This window comes from Accipiter gentilis, chromosome 31, assembly GCF_929443795.1.
Source record: "Accipiter gentilis chromosome 31, bAccGen1.1, whole genome shotgun sequence".
Lineage (NCBI taxonomy): Eukaryota > Metazoa > Chordata > Aves > Accipitriformes > Accipitridae > Astur > Astur gentilis.
Window position 1 is genome coordinate 15,049,924 of NC_064910.1, and position 17,794 is coordinate 15,067,717.

The window sequence follows — 17,794 nt, forward strand, 5'->3', positions numbered from 1 at the left end:
TTCAGTTTCATTGAGTGACTGGGTGCTCTCAGGTATGACATGGCCCAAAGTGTTTCTTTCAAACCTGTCTTTATGATACTTGATGCGTTTGGTTGTCCAGAGAGTCTTCTAGCTAAAGAAAGCATATAGAGTTTCAAAAAAAAAAATATTTTTTTTTTTGGGGGGGGGGGGGGGGGGGTCGCAAATACCTTATATAGACACTTTCTTCACACTTGAAATCAAAGATTTATGTTATGTTTTAGGTGGTTTGGTTGTAGCTTGCTTCGTTTTTTTCCTTCTACGTTTTAGGTTTCCATTTTCATTACAGTCAGAAATTAAAGCTTTTTCAAAATGTTAGAAATTTCCACACATGGAAATTTTGACCACCTCTCTGGGGAAGCACAGCTGTATCTTTGCAGATTGAATTGGCAGAGATAGCAAAACAAGGATTCAGTGGATTCTCCTTCAGACACTCATCCATTCTCTTCAAGTAAAATCACAGGAAAAAGCCAAAGATTCATCTATTTGTAGGAATGTACAAAGATCATGAGATCTGAAATACAGTTTTTAAATACTTTTGTGCTTTTAGATACATATTAGGATCAGAAAAGTCTTAATTAGAAATAATACCAACAGACAAACCTGTAATAATTAGAAAGAAGAGGAAAAAATAAAAGCAGAAAGAGCAAGTAGTGAGGTAAAATTCTCATAGCAATAGACAAACAGATTAGTAGATGTATTTTAATAATTTTAAGCTAAATTTATAGACATAACAAAGAAAGATAAATATAAATTTCAAGTAGAAAATACAGATAAACCATTTTGGAATTTTCAGCTTACTTGTTGCTGGCTCTGCTTTGACTGGGAGCACATGGAAAAGTAGTATTAAAGTAGGCAAACTAATTGTAAAAAGATACTAAAAAAATCAAAGAGATGCGTTGTTACTCTCATGCAAATTAGTTACCTTAAGTTTCCTGTATCATGTGTTTCCTTTTGCTATTTCTTCATCCTTTTAGATCTGCTAACAGAAATTTATGGCGACAGACCAGTTAGGACCACAGCTTTTACTAATAAATGCCATAGAACTAAATAAAACAATACCATCTTCTTCTGTATTCAAAAGATTGTTTTTAATTCCTTCTATTTTTTAAGGCCAATTGTTTTATTTTTCTTCTTGGTCAGTCAATATGTAAAGGAACAAAATCTTCCTACTTTCTGACTCCTATGCATGTAGCAATTGTGCATTGTGCATCTACTTAACTGCATTTTTACTCCTGCACTGCTTTCTACAAGGCTGTCGTCTCAGGTTTTCTTACATTTTCTGAACTTTGCTAATTCTTTTTCTTTTTTTGCTTCTCCCCTCCCCCCTCCCCCACCCTTGACATTCAAAGCGAAGACTTACTATTATCCTGTAATCCTGTGTCTTTCTAAATGTTCTAAACCCTTTATTTTCCACAGGCATTAGAAGCTGTTGCATGACTTTCAGAAATGATTTCTCAGTCATGCTTTAAATTTCAGAATTACAGTACTGGAAAATATGGCATAGAAGGGTTTTGCCCTCTTAGTTGCATGCCTAGTATTCTCTACAGCTTATTTAGAGAGTTTTGTTCATACATCATTTCAATGATGATGATATTTTTTCTCTTTTGAATTTTATTCTAAACTCTGAACTAGTTTCTGATTACACTTCAGCGTTTGTACATTCCTTCCTGTTAAATATCTATGAAGAATCATTGTATGTACAGGTAAAACATGTTGGAAACGTTCCACTGAACCTTTTTAACAGAAACTGTTAACTTATCAAAAAACAATTCACCTTGAGAAAAAGACTTCATTTAAGAGAGTGTCCTAATAAAAGAAAAAGAAAATTGAAGAGGAAAAAGTAAAGATTTTCCTAATACATTCTATTCTAACTTTTTTAAAGTAAAAGTGTCATTCATCAGTTTGCAATACCTTCCTTCTCAGAATGACATTAAGTTATATTAAGAAAACTTAAGAATATATATTTCAAACTTGAAATTTTTCAACTACCTTGATCAATTTTTCTTGTTTGGAGTGTGTTTATGAAAACCAAAGATATTGATTTTCTATCCCATTTCGGGATGGGGAAAAAAAAATCATAATTTAAAGACCTTTCATGGAGCAGGACAGGCTTATTCTGCGCAGAACTAGGTCCAAATAGTCAGCTATGGCCACAAGTGCAATATCACAGCTGAATGTAGTGTAGAACTTTGGCACCTCAGAGTACAGTGGAGTTTGCCAAGATGGGAAAATATGTTTTAGATTTTTAATGGCAGCTGCTCCTGACTTGGTGAGATAAGAAGTGGTCTGTGGCAGTGGCAGATGTAAGGAGCCCAAAAGGGCAGTGTAGTCTATGGGGCTGAGAGGAAGAAAGCCCCAGAGGCTGGAGGGACATCTTGAGCAGGGGAGGAAAGAGCACTGGTGTGGGAACTGGAAGTACCCAGCTTGCCAAAACATCCTGCTGCAGTTCAATCTCTTATTAACAGACAGAATAGTACAACAATGGACAACTAGAAACATATAGGAAAATACAAGTAACATAAAAAAAGAAAACAGGGCTTTATGCAGTGGCCATCAAAATCAGAAGGCAGTTTCCTACCACTTTTAGGGCATTTTGGATTAGATCTATTATACATGTATACCATATTTATTTCAATATTAATAAGTAGTAAAAAAAAAGTGTAAGATTATTTTTAAACGTACTTTCAGTCAACATTTTAATAGCATAGAATTAAGATTAATGATTGCACATCCATTTTTACTAGAGAGGTGTTAACACAGCCTCTTCGTTTTTCATGTCACCTTTACTAACACAGATCTTTGCATGTGATCCAAAGTTGTCCCATAAGGACTAAGACAAAATAAAAAGAATAACAAAAAAATAAAGCTGTAGACATAGAACTGTCTCAACAGAATTCTAAGGCTCCCAGAGAAAGGCATAAACTTGCAGATAGTGTAGAGCTAAATCAGATTTTTTGGAGTCCTTCAAAGGATTGACCAGAGCTCTAGCACCACAAGGAAGTTCTCTTTTGCTTCTGGAAACAGGGATGCATAATGCACTTTCCGCTCAAAAGACTGATCATTAGCACACAATGTCATAAATGCAACTTACTGCTTTAACACAGCCAGCTGACTTAAGTGCCTTAAGGAGACAGAAGACTGAAAGGGAAGAGAAAGGCAAGATTGTGCACTGCATAAGAGTGCAGAGATGGTACTATCATGAAATCAGCGGAGGTGGGGTGTGACTATGGAAGTATTTTCGCCATTATTGAAGGACTGTACCCTGGGAGAGGAGAGACCAAAGACAGTGTGAACTAAACGCGGCTGTGATATTTGCTCTACATGACTCGTAAAGGAACTGCAATGAAAGTGGGGTTAGTTCTTTATGTCCCTTTATAGAAGTTGTAGCTCTACACGAGACTATTGAGGAAAGTACTGGTGTCGATTGTTTTTGCAATAAGAATGAAATATTTTTTTCTTTAACATTAGCTTAGTGGCACTCATTAAAGCCAAAGAGTTAATTATTAGATAAGCCTTATCATGCCACCTGTTATACCTACTTTCCAAGGCAACTGTTCCAGCAAATGCTGCATATTCATTTATCAACCTTTTTAGACTGTATTAAAAGTGTTGTATTCTGTATATACAGAATACTAGCTTTTCAGTCAGAAATAAAAGAGAGAAGGAAAGATACCCAGCCCTACAGATGTTTGGACATGTGCTAGGCTCTTGTATGAAACTGCTTGGAAAGATAAGAAGAATTTGGATCATGTGTAAATTCTATAATCCAAAACTGAAAAGGCTTAAGGCTTTGCTAAGACAATTTTGAGGATAGCCTCTGATAAATTGCAAAGATTTGTGATGATGCAGGATTATATGCGAGAAGGCAGGAAAAAAAGAAACTCTGTGGAAGAAAAAGTAGATGTTCTATACCAATTATCAAAGAAAGAAATTCTATACTATATATACTATACAGTCTCAGTCAGATGAATCAGTAGATCATGGGTTTAGGTTGGTTGACCTTGTGGATGTAACTGTTGATTTACCTCCTTAGAAAAGAATGATCAGGTTTGTCAGACTCCACAGAAACAGTGGAAACTGTTGGGAAGATCACAGAAAACAGACTTTTCCACTTACCTAAAAAGAATTAAATCACAGAGAAAAATGTGTAGGAATGAAATGTGTTTTATTTAATGAGGGGAACCGTGTGAAAGTTACATGCAAGGGTGTTTGCATGTCTGCCCAAACTTGGTCTAAAAAAATTAGGAGTACATCAGCTCACCAAAAGCCAAACTCTGGTAGTCTGTATCTTTAACTTGAAGGTCTCCAGCTGAGTTTCCAGCTGCTGGGCAATATGGCAACCATGATAGAAGTGAGACTTTTGAGGGATTGCTGTTGATCTCAAAATCCCACAGGGAATGTTCTTTGAACTGGAAAAGTTTTCAATTCCCCAATGTCTTTGGGTTATAATCTCTATGTTGAGCACAATCTTCAAATGCACAATCATGTGGTGATGACAAATGAAGGTGCAATCTCTCAGCTATGCAGATTTTTTGCGTTAGCTCCAGTAGCAACACGTCTTAATTTTAATTAGGGAGAAGGAAACACTCTGTTCCAACTTTGTTTGTCAAGATATGGTCACCAAAAAAATTCCTGCTAAAAAGATGCTATGTAAACAACTGATCTTACCCAGAAATTACATTTAGAGAGAATATTTCTATCTGAAGGTAATAACCATCAGTATTACTGCTAAACAACGGCCCCTTTATCGACTGTTGTCTCTTGAGGTGCAATAAAGTAATGGGTGGGGATCAAGAAAAATGCAACTTCCTAGTGGAGTTTAAAATGTATCTTTCCTCCCCTCCTGTAAATATTTCACTGCCTAAAGTTTTATATCAAGAAGCGAATTTATAAGCTATATTCAATATATGAACTGACAGATGCTAAGATGAAATAATTTACTTTTCAGCTTATCAGACTACTTTTCATCCTTCCACCACTCTCATTTACATTTTCCTTTCAGATTTCTTGGTACTTTTCTACTTAGTGTAATAGATATTATCAATGTGTTACAATAGTAAACATTTATATTACAAGTGTACTCTTAGTGCATCTGAACAAAAAAATATAAAAAAATGCAAAACGTATTTTCAGATGTTAGAGTAAGAACTGGTAGAGTAAAAGAAGCAAACCCACAGTTTCACTGTGGGTTTGTGAGGAGTGCAGTGGGTTGGTTGTTTGTTTTTGGTTTGGTTTTTTCAAAATTGGGGAATGAGTAGGAACAAAAACTGAGACAATGAAGAAAAAAATATTTAAGCTGAAAACTAAAGAACTGTGATCAGCCAACAGTCTGCACAAAACTTGCTTTTCCAGAATCTCTATTAGTGCTGAAAAAGAATTAGCACCACTATTAACCCTGAAAAGTCATGGAAAACTCTAACCATCATTTTGCAGTAGGGATATCAGAAGAAATTTTGACAAGTCATAGCAATTAATGAAAGACAGTTGACTATTCAAAACTCTTTAGAAACTTTAATTCATACTGAAAATGAGCACTGAGAAGGGGGAGGGGGGGGAGACATTTATGTCATAGGATAAAACCAGGGGATAAAACCAAATAATTTAGGCCTTGGGATAAAATTTTAAGAAGAAATAAAAAAGGACCCTAGAAAAACCATTCGTAGGAAAATTCATTAACTTTGTTTCTCTAGTGAGGATGCTACACAGTCTGTGTTATTTTAATGAATAGGTTGCCAAGGAATATTTGACAAGATGATGAGAAAGTAAGATATAAAGGAAAGTCATAGAAGCAGAAAAATATAGCTAGTTTGTAGCATCTACATTGCTAGCTTCTGAAGGAATATATTTTAAAAAAAGAAAAAAAAAAGAAAAAAAAGAAAAAAAAAGAAAAAAAAAAAAAGAAAAAAAAGGAAGAAAAAAAAGAAGGGGGAAAAAAAAAAAAAAAGAAAGAAGTGGTCACTGTGGCCAGACATGCAGAGATAGAGAAATATATGAAGACAGTTCATTAAGTTTTGCATCCAAAATGATGGAATTGGCAAGAATTCTGGAAAGGACAATATTCTTAAGAAAGAAATATAAGATAAATACATGCCAAAGCAGCTGCCCCATGATTAAGAGCTGAACATGCTGTATTAAATATCATTCCTCTGGAAATCCTGATGAAATATTTCTGGAAGGACGGTTTTTATTCCAATGAGTTTCTGAAATAATCTTTTGTGAGTCTTGCATATTACTAAGGTCTTGTGTGTGCATCTAATTGTGTAGCTATATTACAATTAACCTTGTGCAGGACAGAAAGCCAAGAAACTGAGCATGCAAAAAGAAAGCAACCCTTAATTGCATTCTCCTAGGTACAAAGAATAGCTGTGGAGACATTTTCAATACTCTTCAGTATTTAGTGAAGACTCTCGGGAACTGGGCATCCTAATTTCTTGTGCCTCTCTGTGAATAGGAATATTCCGGCTAATGCTTTCCCCTAGAATTTTCCTTGCAGATTTGGAATTTGCCTTACCAATATGCTAACAGTGCTGTGCAGGTTAGTGCGGAAGCATTGTGTTCCCTCTTTCACATCTTGTTTTGGAGTGGTGGGCATTGTGATAGTTGGTAAAACATGGCAAAAGAGACGTATTTCAAATCATACCCCAGAAACAGAACGCCTGTCACTTACTAGTCACTGCAAACTGGAAATGTCAATACCCATCAGATATAGGCAGAGCCATGTCTCACAAGTAGCAAAGGAAACTCTGTCACAAGCTGGGGTTTAGCCTTAACTGGAATGTCTTCTAAAGACTGAGAGGCAAATTAAATCTCCATGTGTAACTATACTGAAAATATTTTTACACAAGCTGCAAGTTCTCAGCTGCACTTTACACAAATATACAAAGTGAGTAAAAAATTTTGTTTTGCTGTTAGTTTCTGAAAAAAATGGTAACACTGAGTTTGAGATGAATGACCTAGCTTTTCAGGATTGAGGAATGTCATGATGAGTATCCAAAAGATTTTGATAGAAAATTCTTATTTGGTCTAATAACACAGTATGTATGCATTACTGTCAGTGAAAAGCTCAAACTGACTCGGTGAGCACTAAGGGCAATCTTTGGGTTTAGATTTATGAATTCCTACTTCTTAGGCTCAGGCTAGCTCTTATGAACCCATCATCAGTCAGCTAAATTTTTAATAATTATATTGTGTTGTAGAAATACCTAGAACTTTTCAAAACACTCATAGCATATAAAATCAGGATAGCTTTGTTCCATGAAATCTTATTAGAAAGGTTATGAATTATATTAATAAATATGAAGTCAGCATTCTTAAGCAATATCTCACCAGAACAAATCTAAATATATGGTTAATTTTATCTATTATATCTCTGCTTCTAATACATTAATTAGGAAAAACATATACGTATCACTTCTTTCTAATACCAAAGAAAACTGTGATTCATGTTTTGACCCATAGATTCCTTCCCATTTTGTTAGTGCCTTCATCTATAACAGATTGAATACACTTCTTAGAAAAGTTTGTTCTGTTTGATTTTTTAAGTCTTGTTATAAAAAGGGGAAGGAAAAAAATAAATGATCTGCTAAGCGAGGAAGAAGTGTCTCAGATGTAAAACATTAATGAGTGTCTTAAAGATTTATAAAAATCATAGGGTATAAACAAGAGGAGTTAGAGATGCGTGCACACCTGCAGGGCTATAATTTTATTGGCATCGTGGAGGCGTGGTGGGATGGCTCCTAGGACTGGAGTGTCGGACTGGAAGGACACAGGCTTTTTCGGAAGGGCAGGCAGGGGAGACGAGGATGGGGTGTCTCCCTCTATGTCAGAGACCAGCTGGAGTGCATGGAGCTCTGCCTGGGCATGGATGAGGACCCAACTGAGAGCCTACAGGTCAGGATTAAAGGGATATAATGATAGCAAGAGGGTCTTTCAATGCTCCAGTGATCATCAGAGAAGTTGAGGTAGTGAGTCAGGTCTAAGGTCACATTGGGAAAGCAAAATGACAGTTCAGAAACAGCAGAACGCAGCAGGATACAGGTTTACTTACAGAATAACTCCATGCATCCATGCAGGCTGGGGACTGGCTAGCTAAGGAGCTCTGCAAAAAAAGACTGCTGACTGAATCAGCAGTACATCTTACAGAAATGAAGGCTAATTGAATACTGGACTGCACTATTAGGATTACAGCCAGCAGGTTGGAGGAAATGATTTTTCTTTCCTACTTACCACTTGTGAGTCCTCATCTTGAATATTGTGCCACTTATGGGCTCTCTGATGCAAGAGAAATATTGATAAACTGAAGAGAGTTGGTGGAAAGGTTAGCCTTGAAGAAAAAAAAGGCTAAAGAGGGATCTAATTGCTCTTTTCCAGTATCTAATGGGTGATTACAGAGAAGACAGGGCCAAAATATTTTCAGATAGAAATTAAAAAAAAAAAAAAGAGGCAACAGTGACAAGTTGCAAAAATGGAAATTCTGACTGGAGATTACGTGGCAGTAGGGGACATCACCAAGAAAGTTGTTAAATGCTGGAACAGGTTGCACCAAGAGGTTGTGGAATCTCCATCCCCAGAGATACTTAAAACTTGACTGAATGTGTCTCTGAGCAACCTGAATTTGGCTCCGAGCAACCTGAATTAACTTTGAATTTAACCCTGCTTTGACTAACTGCCATCCAGAGGTCCCTTCTAATCTAAATAGTTGCATGATCTTGAAGCAAGGCAAAACGCTAGGAACAGATTGATGAAACCCACATGGAACTGTCTCATATCCAAGCCAAGTTTTAGCAAATTTATGGATATACATAAGAAAGCTAATCTGGACATGTCATACACATGCTGTGGATAACGCACGACACTTGTAGGTCAATTCACTTATTCCTAGCCAGGGCCTGCCCATGTGCCAACTCAGTTCCCCCATCTCTGTCACAGTCCTGCCCAGCAACACGCAGCCTGGCTGACACACAAAATCTACCATCCAGGAAGACTGAAAATAGCGCTATCATCCTCTTTACGGTTCCTGAGATGCATCCCTTTTTCAGGGATGCAGCCAGATCAGGAGCAGATCTGGCATTATCTGCATGCTAAGAGTATCTCTTTTGCCACTGTATAATCATTAATGAAAGTCAGGTATTGGGCCAGCTGGAAAATTTTGCTGGCTCCCTCAGGGAAGTTCTGGCAGAATAATGCTATTAAGACAGGTGTCCACTGCCTGTCTCATCTTCTCTTCATCTGTGTGGAAGATATCTGCAAAATACTCGTATAACAGTCTTGCCAGCCTCACCTGGACATTCTGAGGAAAGCTAAACTTTGTTGACATTTCTAAAAGTGAGTTAAGGGAAAATATACCCCCAAACACATTTTGCCCTGTAGTTAGCTTACTTTAGGTATATCTGTGCACTAAAGTGACTATTTACTTTATGCACCATAGTCATGTCTGAAAAAATGAAGCTTACCAGTTTTCCATAAGCCATCACCAGCACCCACTCCAGCAAAGACCATGAGAAATCAGAAACACAAGCACTAAAAATACCTTCTGAACGTGCTTGGAGGACAGCTACAGTTTGTAAGGCCCAAGTAAAGATTTTGGTGTACTGACTTTTGGGGCCTGAGGGAGGTAGAATAGAACTTCGTTTTCTTTTTGGAAGGGGATTGTTCTGTACAGACACAGAGTATTTACCCTCCCTTCTTTTTTATTCCTGCTGCCTTTTCCTATATGGAGACATTTTGAAGTCTTCCAGAAGAATCTTTCTTTAAGTATTGTTAAGACCTCTGTCCTAAGCAGTTAGCACTGTTGCCCAAAGGTTCCCGAGCTGTGTCTGCTGTCTATTTTAAAAAATGTCTAGGGGAAAAGCCAGACATTTGCTCCAATGGGAAGAAGCTCTGAAGATTAATTGTGGGAGTTTGCTTGGAAAAAAGATGTATCCAGCTGGGAAAAGTGCTAGAGTTGGAAAGAATTTAAGTGGGCAGAAAAAAATCTGTATGCAGCGGAAGAGAAATTGGAGGGTTCACTCTAAATCCAGCAGCAAAGGCAGGAGGAAGCCTCATTTGGTCATCTGTGCCTTCAGCCACACCTAATTCTTGTCATTTCAAGGAAAAACCTTGAATTTCTTCTTTTCCCGTGCCTCATTCCTTTAATGCATTTTTCACCACAGCAAAGACATAGGCGTTTGAAATTAAATTATCCCATAATGCAACTCCGAACTGTGCACTGGAAGAAATTCCTTCTGACTCCACTGCAGTGAACAACTTGTGCCAGAGGCATGCTATCTAATTACCATACACTTTCTTGACTAGTATTTTGGGGAGGGAAAAGGTAGTGTGAGATCAACTGAAATATGAAACAATAAAATGAATTAAACTGCATACAGCAAGAGGAGGAAAAATGAGATGGCAGTTGTTTTTGTTAAATGTTTACCGTTCATGCACTGCCTGAGGCTTAGATCCTTGACTGTTAGAGGATTTTACAGTTTTATGGATACTATCATAGGATTTTAAAGTATTGTGGTATGTATTGCAATTCTTGTTGAAAGTGCATGTTCCCTGCTTCTCAAATACAATATCTGGTTTGGTGGTTTAGTCTGCATTTCTTGGAAAATCACCCTTTAGCCTTTCTTAGCTCTAAACACAACCATAGCTAGACTGATTCATCCAAAAAACAAATGTCACCAGAAACTCTTTGTATTCCTTTCCACTTTTTAAGATCTTACTCTTTTCTTCTTCTACATAATTCACTTGGCAAAATCCTCTGCAAAGCCTCCGGTTTCCAATAAAGGAATAACTGTAGTAGAGGACTGAGAAAAAATTCTGTCCCTAGTCATGTTTTTGTAATTACCTCCTCAAGCTCTGTCTTCTATTAGTTATGAATTTATTTAGAAAACAGCCTGCTCATCAATAGTTTAGTAACAACAACAAAAAACTGAACTATCTTTATATAGAGGAGAACATGTGGCAAAAATTCCATTAAGCCTTGAAAATAATTTTTTCTGTAGTATGGATACAAGACTTTGTGTCCCTTTGGAAGGTTAATGCAAACACAAGTCATTAACAGAAGAGTAAAACTTTTCCTTCCTCCATCTTCCTTTGCCTCATATCACATACATGTCAAATGAAAGATTACAGCATATTAAGTAGTACAGACATTATGCAAGCAAGCAAACATAAGTAAGAAGACATAAAGTGGCAGATTTGTACCTAAATAGGGGATTGCTCGCACAGCCTAATCTACATTTCATATTCTTTGATGCGTCAGATATCTGATTTTTTCCCCACAAAAATGCAATGTGCAAATGTCTGCACACCATTTCCACAATACTCAATATTTAACTTTGTTGCTAAGAGAAGAAATTTGCATGAGAATGCCAATATGTCCTATCTACCTGGCTGATTAAAATTCCCTGAAAAAAATTGTCTTCACACTAAACTGAAGCCACTGTTTCTTTTTGTGCAGGTAGTTTTCCAAGCTTCCTCAAGATCCTGGCCAGAAGTCAGAATTTCAAGCATGTTAACATCGCCCATGCAGCAAATGGCAGTGATGAGAGTACATCCCCTCCATGAAGGGTAAGCTTAAGATTCAGTTACAAATTGTCTGGACTAGATATCCTTTGGCAGGAGGAGCTTTTTTTAACAAACTCAGAAAGAACTTTGGAGTTTCATTTTAATGGCAAAGTAACTATATGCAATTCATTTGCAATTGTATGACCTAATGATCCTTTCCAATGGTACATCTCAATTTAAAAAAGTATTAGAAAGAGAAGGGTGTGGCCAGAAAAAAGTAAGCTCCCATTTTTACATAAAATATTAACTGTAAGTGACACAGAGTATGAAGTTTTGTTCTGAGGAGTTCCCTTGAGGCTTAATCTATATAACTCCAAACACTCACTACAGTTTCCTTTGAAAAGCTGAAACTATTGAAGTAAATCCATGCCTGCAAAAAAAACAAAAAGGAAAATCACAGGTTCATGATCAGAAGTAGAATAAATAGATAAACTAAATCTATCCCTGAATATCTTGTAATTAATCTGGTTTACGCTACATAAATTATGGGTAGGAAGGTTGGAACATTTTACGGGCTCAGCACAGCACCAGACTGGAAAATCTGTCAGCGCAAGTGTTGTCAGCCTCCCAAAGCAGTAGTATAAGGGTAAGGATGATTTTTAACTTCTCGGTCTGAAGGCCTTTTTCCCTGCAGTGAGGATGTAGTTGGTCTGCATAGAATATTGGCCCCTGGATTAAAGATTGTTTCAGAGGAGGAAGAAAACCCATTCTGTACAAGGGAGGTAGGGCTGAACGACCACATGATGGGGTGTAACAATATATGTTCCGCAGACTGATAGTAAAGACAAATTGAAGCTTCATTGATCCTCTCTTTCATTCCCTCTCTCCCAGTAGAGGTGCATTTAGTACATTTATAGGAGTAGATCTATATTTTTTATTTGAGATTTATCAGTCCTGCTTTTCCAGGACTGTTCAGACTCCGATAAAGTGCACTGCTAGAGGGAATGTTAGCTTTAGGAAGGACAATAGCTTTAGGAAAGACAGTGGTCTGTTGCAGTTATAGTGCTTCTTGGGGATAATTATTTGCATGGGCTGTCTCTCCCTATCCAACTTCCTTGTCATTTTAGAACTTTCTGAATAATTCTTTTATGGATGAAGGTTATTTATAGGCCCAATTGCCATTATTATCTAAAAGCAAAATATTAACTCTCTTTTCTTCTCTCTCTCTCTGAAAATTAAAGAGTTAATATGCTCAGTGACTACTGTGTTATGATTGCTTCCTAGCAATTAGACAGTTTCTTGAACAAAACAATCTCGAAAAGTTAGAATGCTTCCCTTCTATGCTGATAAATGTCTATCAAGAACATTTTAGAAATATTTTAATCCATCTAATAACAAGGACATTTCTGCAGCATATGTACACTTAGTAGGAGAAGCTGTTATCTATATTCCTCTTAGTTTTAAGATACAGAAAATGTTGTCAGAAGCTTTTAGATGACATGTGAGTGGCACAGAATACATAATTGCAGAGAAAAAAATTAAAATGGTCACAAAACAATGCCACAGCAATATTGCCGATCAGATATTAAATAACAATGTTTGCATTGTTTACTTGAAACAAATCTTTAATTATTAAATACAAATCTACTATGGAAAGCCAGAAATGTTAATTTTGTATTTAATAATTAAATGTTTCCTATTTTATTTCAGAGCAAGATAATTCTGGTACTAGGATAAGGCTAGAAAATGTTATATGCTCCCAACTGCACTCCTTATTTCAATGTTAATATCCAAAATGTTGTGGAATACTTGTACACAATAGCCATTCCTTTAATGAGACCTTTCATATCAGTGAACAAACTAGGATCCAGCAGGGATTTGTTTTCCTTTTATTTACTTCATTAGCAGCAGTACGAATGTTGCATATAAAGCCAGCTGGAAAAGCAGAACACTTTTCTATGCATACCTTCTTCTTAATGAAGCCACAGGACAATATTAAATTAGCTATGGAAGTTGGTACTTTTTATTGTAGTAGTTGATAGTTGATAACACGCTCTCTGTGTTAAGCTGCAGTAAGTGAATACATGACTGTCTTCCATTTGACCACATTTAAATGCCCTACAAATGTGTTATGAAAGATTTAACGTATATAAATTATTTTAGATAACAAAAAAATTTGCATATGGAATTCCATGGCACTAATGCCAGTCTTGAAAAAACTTTAAATGGAACTGTAATTTATACTAATGAGAGAGCAGAAAAGGAAAAAAAGAAATCTTCCCTACTTCAATAATAAAACAATGTGGTAAAACATCTTCTTCTATGTAAAATTCCTATGGATTTCGGTAAGGACCTCTACCTAATAACTGACTGATAGTAGGAAATTTAGATGTCATTATCTCTACATTAGTTTCTGCAAAAATGAGCCACACATTTCTAGGTTTCACATCCATAAGATGAGGGAAAGAACAGCAATTTATTATTAACATCTATCAACTAAGACAAAACCTCCTACTTGTTAACAAGCTACAGTACAAACAGAAAATGTATGTACAATTCTTCAGACCTGAAGATAGGGATTTCCTCTATGCAACATGGGAAGATGTAGGGAAAGGCTGTGTATGAAGCTATCACGAATAATGTAGCTAAGATCACAACCACATGCCGCTTTCTTAAGAGCTACTTACCCCAGAGTGGAGCGAAAGAAGAGGACAGAAGAGGCGAATGAGAAGACATGCTGCAGTCTCTCACACCTGGTAAGAAGTCAGTGAACAGGACTGTTCAGAAACTGCTCCAAGTAACAACCTACCAATCTGCTTGTCTCTATATACTCCCAATAATTTCTAACCTGAATTCCCACGATTGTCTGTAAGTCTTCTTTAGAACACAAGTCCTTGGGTTTCCCTTTATAGCATTAGCCAATGCTGGCCACTCCAGCTCACACATCACAGAAAAATTCCCAGGCTTTGCAAAAAGATGGAATTGCACAGCAATCAAAGGGATGGAGCAGGACAAGTGTCTCAAAACCTCATATAATGATTCGGCTTAACTCCACACTTCCTGCTACCATGTCTATGCAGGAGAAAGAGGCTGTGATGTGGTTGGTGATGCTGAGCTCCTGTAAGTGCCAGAGACTGTTCCATTTGGTCAGACTGCAGCTCAATGAACTTGAGTACTGTGGGCTTCTCGTTCAGGCCAGAAATGTTATTGAAAATGTAAGACAGTAACTATTCCATTTTTTTTGCCTTATCTATCTTTCTGTCTCTCACAGAACATGTCCAGAGTGCCTCTCTGATGCTGCCAAGAAAGCAATGTGTCCCTACAGGGCTTGCTCAGAATTAACAGTCCAGCAGGAGTTGCTGTCCTAGAATAGATTTGCAGTCATAAGTCTATGTCTTGGCATAGCCAGAAATGTCTTCCTAGCCAAGAAGTTAGGGCCAGCAGTGGGACTTATCTCCAACAACCTACTGCAGCTTTCTGCCCTTCCCTTGGCATACAGAACACAGCTTTCTCTAAAAATTATGTTAAATGTCTTCAGAGATGCTGCAAAGCTGCCCCAAACTGCTGGAGGCAATGCCACTGATTTTCAGGATGACAAAGGCCCGTTCTCTAATGGACAACATCCATTGGCGTGTGTCTCTGAATGAGTCAGGGCGTGACTCAGTTTGGAGAGAAAGGATGTGGTCTTTTGTGGAAAGAAGAAAATGAGGAGGTGATAAAAAAGAAGGGTTTGCGTAAGAGTGCCTCATGCCTATAAGCAAAGTAGATCAAGTTGTAAACGCCATGTATATGTCATCCCATCTTGTTTTGTGAGATTTACCAGGATGGGCACCACCCAAGTATCTAGGGCATTCTTACCGAGAAGCCAACAGCTTCAGAGTTAGATAAGGTCCAGTTAGTGCTCACTGGTGAACCTCAGGCACTTGATGCTAACTTCTGCAGCCCTTCCCATGGGCTGCAGTTTCTTCAGGACACATTCACCTGTGCCAGCATGGGGTCCTCCATGGGCTGCAGTGTAGGTATCTGCTCCGGAATCTCTGCTCCAACCCCTGGAGCACTTCCTCCCTTCCTTCTTCTCTCTCCTCAGTGTTCAGAGGGCTCTCACATTTTTTTTCTCCTTGCTTCTTACTACTGTGTGGCATTTTGCTCTTTCTTAAGTATATTTTTACAGAGGCACCACCATCTTGGGTCCATTGGAGCCAGCTGGAACCTGCTGTGTCCTGCACAGGGCAGCCCCTGGCCTCTCCTCACAGAGGCCACCCTGCAGCCAACATTTGGACACCTACACCGAATACACATTATATCCCACCAATCCTTATCTGTTCAAACTTTACGATGTGATATGCTAACGCTTTGCAACGTTTCCATGAAAAGCTGTCTCTGACTACCCACCTTGCTCTCGTCTGATGGAGTTTTGCTAAACCTAGAGACTAGCCAAATGTGTTTGGCAGTGCTGTTTTCAGGTTTTTGTCAGAAGCTTATTGCTGCCCTGTGGACTCGACTCCAGAAATGCTTGGGGAGGGGGGTACTTGCGGATCCACCACCACTTAAAATAACAAGAGCTACATAAGTGGCAAAAGCATACTGTAGGTATCACAAAGCAGTAAGTGAATCAGTCTAAGAGACTTGGACTATCCTTATTACTTGTGTGGTGCAAGTATGGTAATATTGACATATATCGCTATCTGCTAACTGAACATAACTGCCTTGTGAATGCTGATGGTACGCACAGTCCCCAAGTCTGAGGGAGCTGTCAGGACTGATTTCTGCTGAGCACTAGGATGTCTGGAACATCATACTAGATGGGAATTACGTGCTGCTACATGAAGATCAGTGAATCATAAGCTACTACTAAAAGCAATACCCTTGGCACACACTTAATAAGCAGCCTAAGGATGGAAATATAGGTACTTAAAACATTCAGTGAAAAAACATCTCAGACAATTTGTACAAAGTGAAATCTTTGTGTTTTGAGTAGGAGAGAGGCTAGGTTTGCTGTCAAAATGGCCTACAGCAAATAACTCAGTCTACTTTCTTCTGGTTTATACTGTAAAAGATAGTTGGTCTGTGGATGTTGAGGGCCAAATGAGCCATCTGCAGATTAAGGCTTTAATAAACTGACTTTTGTCTCAGAATGTAGGGTACTGGAAAAAGTCTGATACACCGCTGTAAGTTACCTTGTAATGTTAAGTGATCTCTACAAAAAGGCAGGGGTTTGGAAAGCCAAAGCTCAGCTGTAGTTGAAAAGACTAAGAAATGTGAAAGGTAAAAAGAAAGAATTATTTAAAAAAATTGGCAGCCGAGAGAAGGCTTAAGAAACTGTGAGTCCATGGGTCACTGGGACAGGGGATACAGTGAAAAGAGGCATGGAAAAGGCAGAGGTTCTCAATGCCACAGCTTTGCCTTAGTTTTCATCGGTAAGGTAAAAGCTTGCCCGCAGGCCTAGTGGCGGTCTGCGGGAGCCAGTATTACCCAGAGCCACGAAGGATGGAGTGAAGGAGCACTTTGGACTGCTGGGCATACACAAGTCCACGGGATCAAATGGGTGCATCCAAGGGTGCTGAGGGATGCAGCCAATGTCGCTGTGAGGGCACCCTCTATCATCTGAAAGATCATGGTGATTGGGGGAGGTTCCTGAAAATGAGAAAAAGGCAAAAATCCCACCCATCTTCAAGAAGGGCAGGAAGGAGTGTCTAGGGAGAAACAGACTGGTCAGCCTCACCTCAGTACCTGAGAAGATGATGGAGCAACTAATGCTGGAAGTGGTTGCCAGCCTTGTGAAAGACAAGGAGGTGACTGGGAACAGCCAACATGGATTTACCAAGAAGAGGTAGTGCCTGACAAAACTGATTACCTTTTGTGGTTAGATGACCGGCCCTGTGGACAAAGGGAGAGGGTGGTGTGTGTTGTTTACCCTGACTTCAGTAAAGCCTTCAGTATTGTCTCCCATAGTATTCTAACAGCCAAACTGCTGAGATATGCACTGGACAAGTCAGCTAAAAGGTGGATTGAAAATTGGCTGGATCATCAGGAGCAAAGGATTGTCATCAGCAGTGTGAAGTCCCACTGGTGTATGGTTAGCAATAACGTCCCTCAGGGATGAATACTGGTGTAAGTATTTTTTTATGTATTTATTGACAAGCTGGATGATGGGGACAGTGAAAGTTTGAGTATGATACCAAATTGGGGGAGAGAAAGGCTGCTATGTTTCTATGATTTGGAAAAAAATAAGGAAAATCAAGGAGCAGCAGGAGTCTAATGGCTGAATGAGGAATCAGAG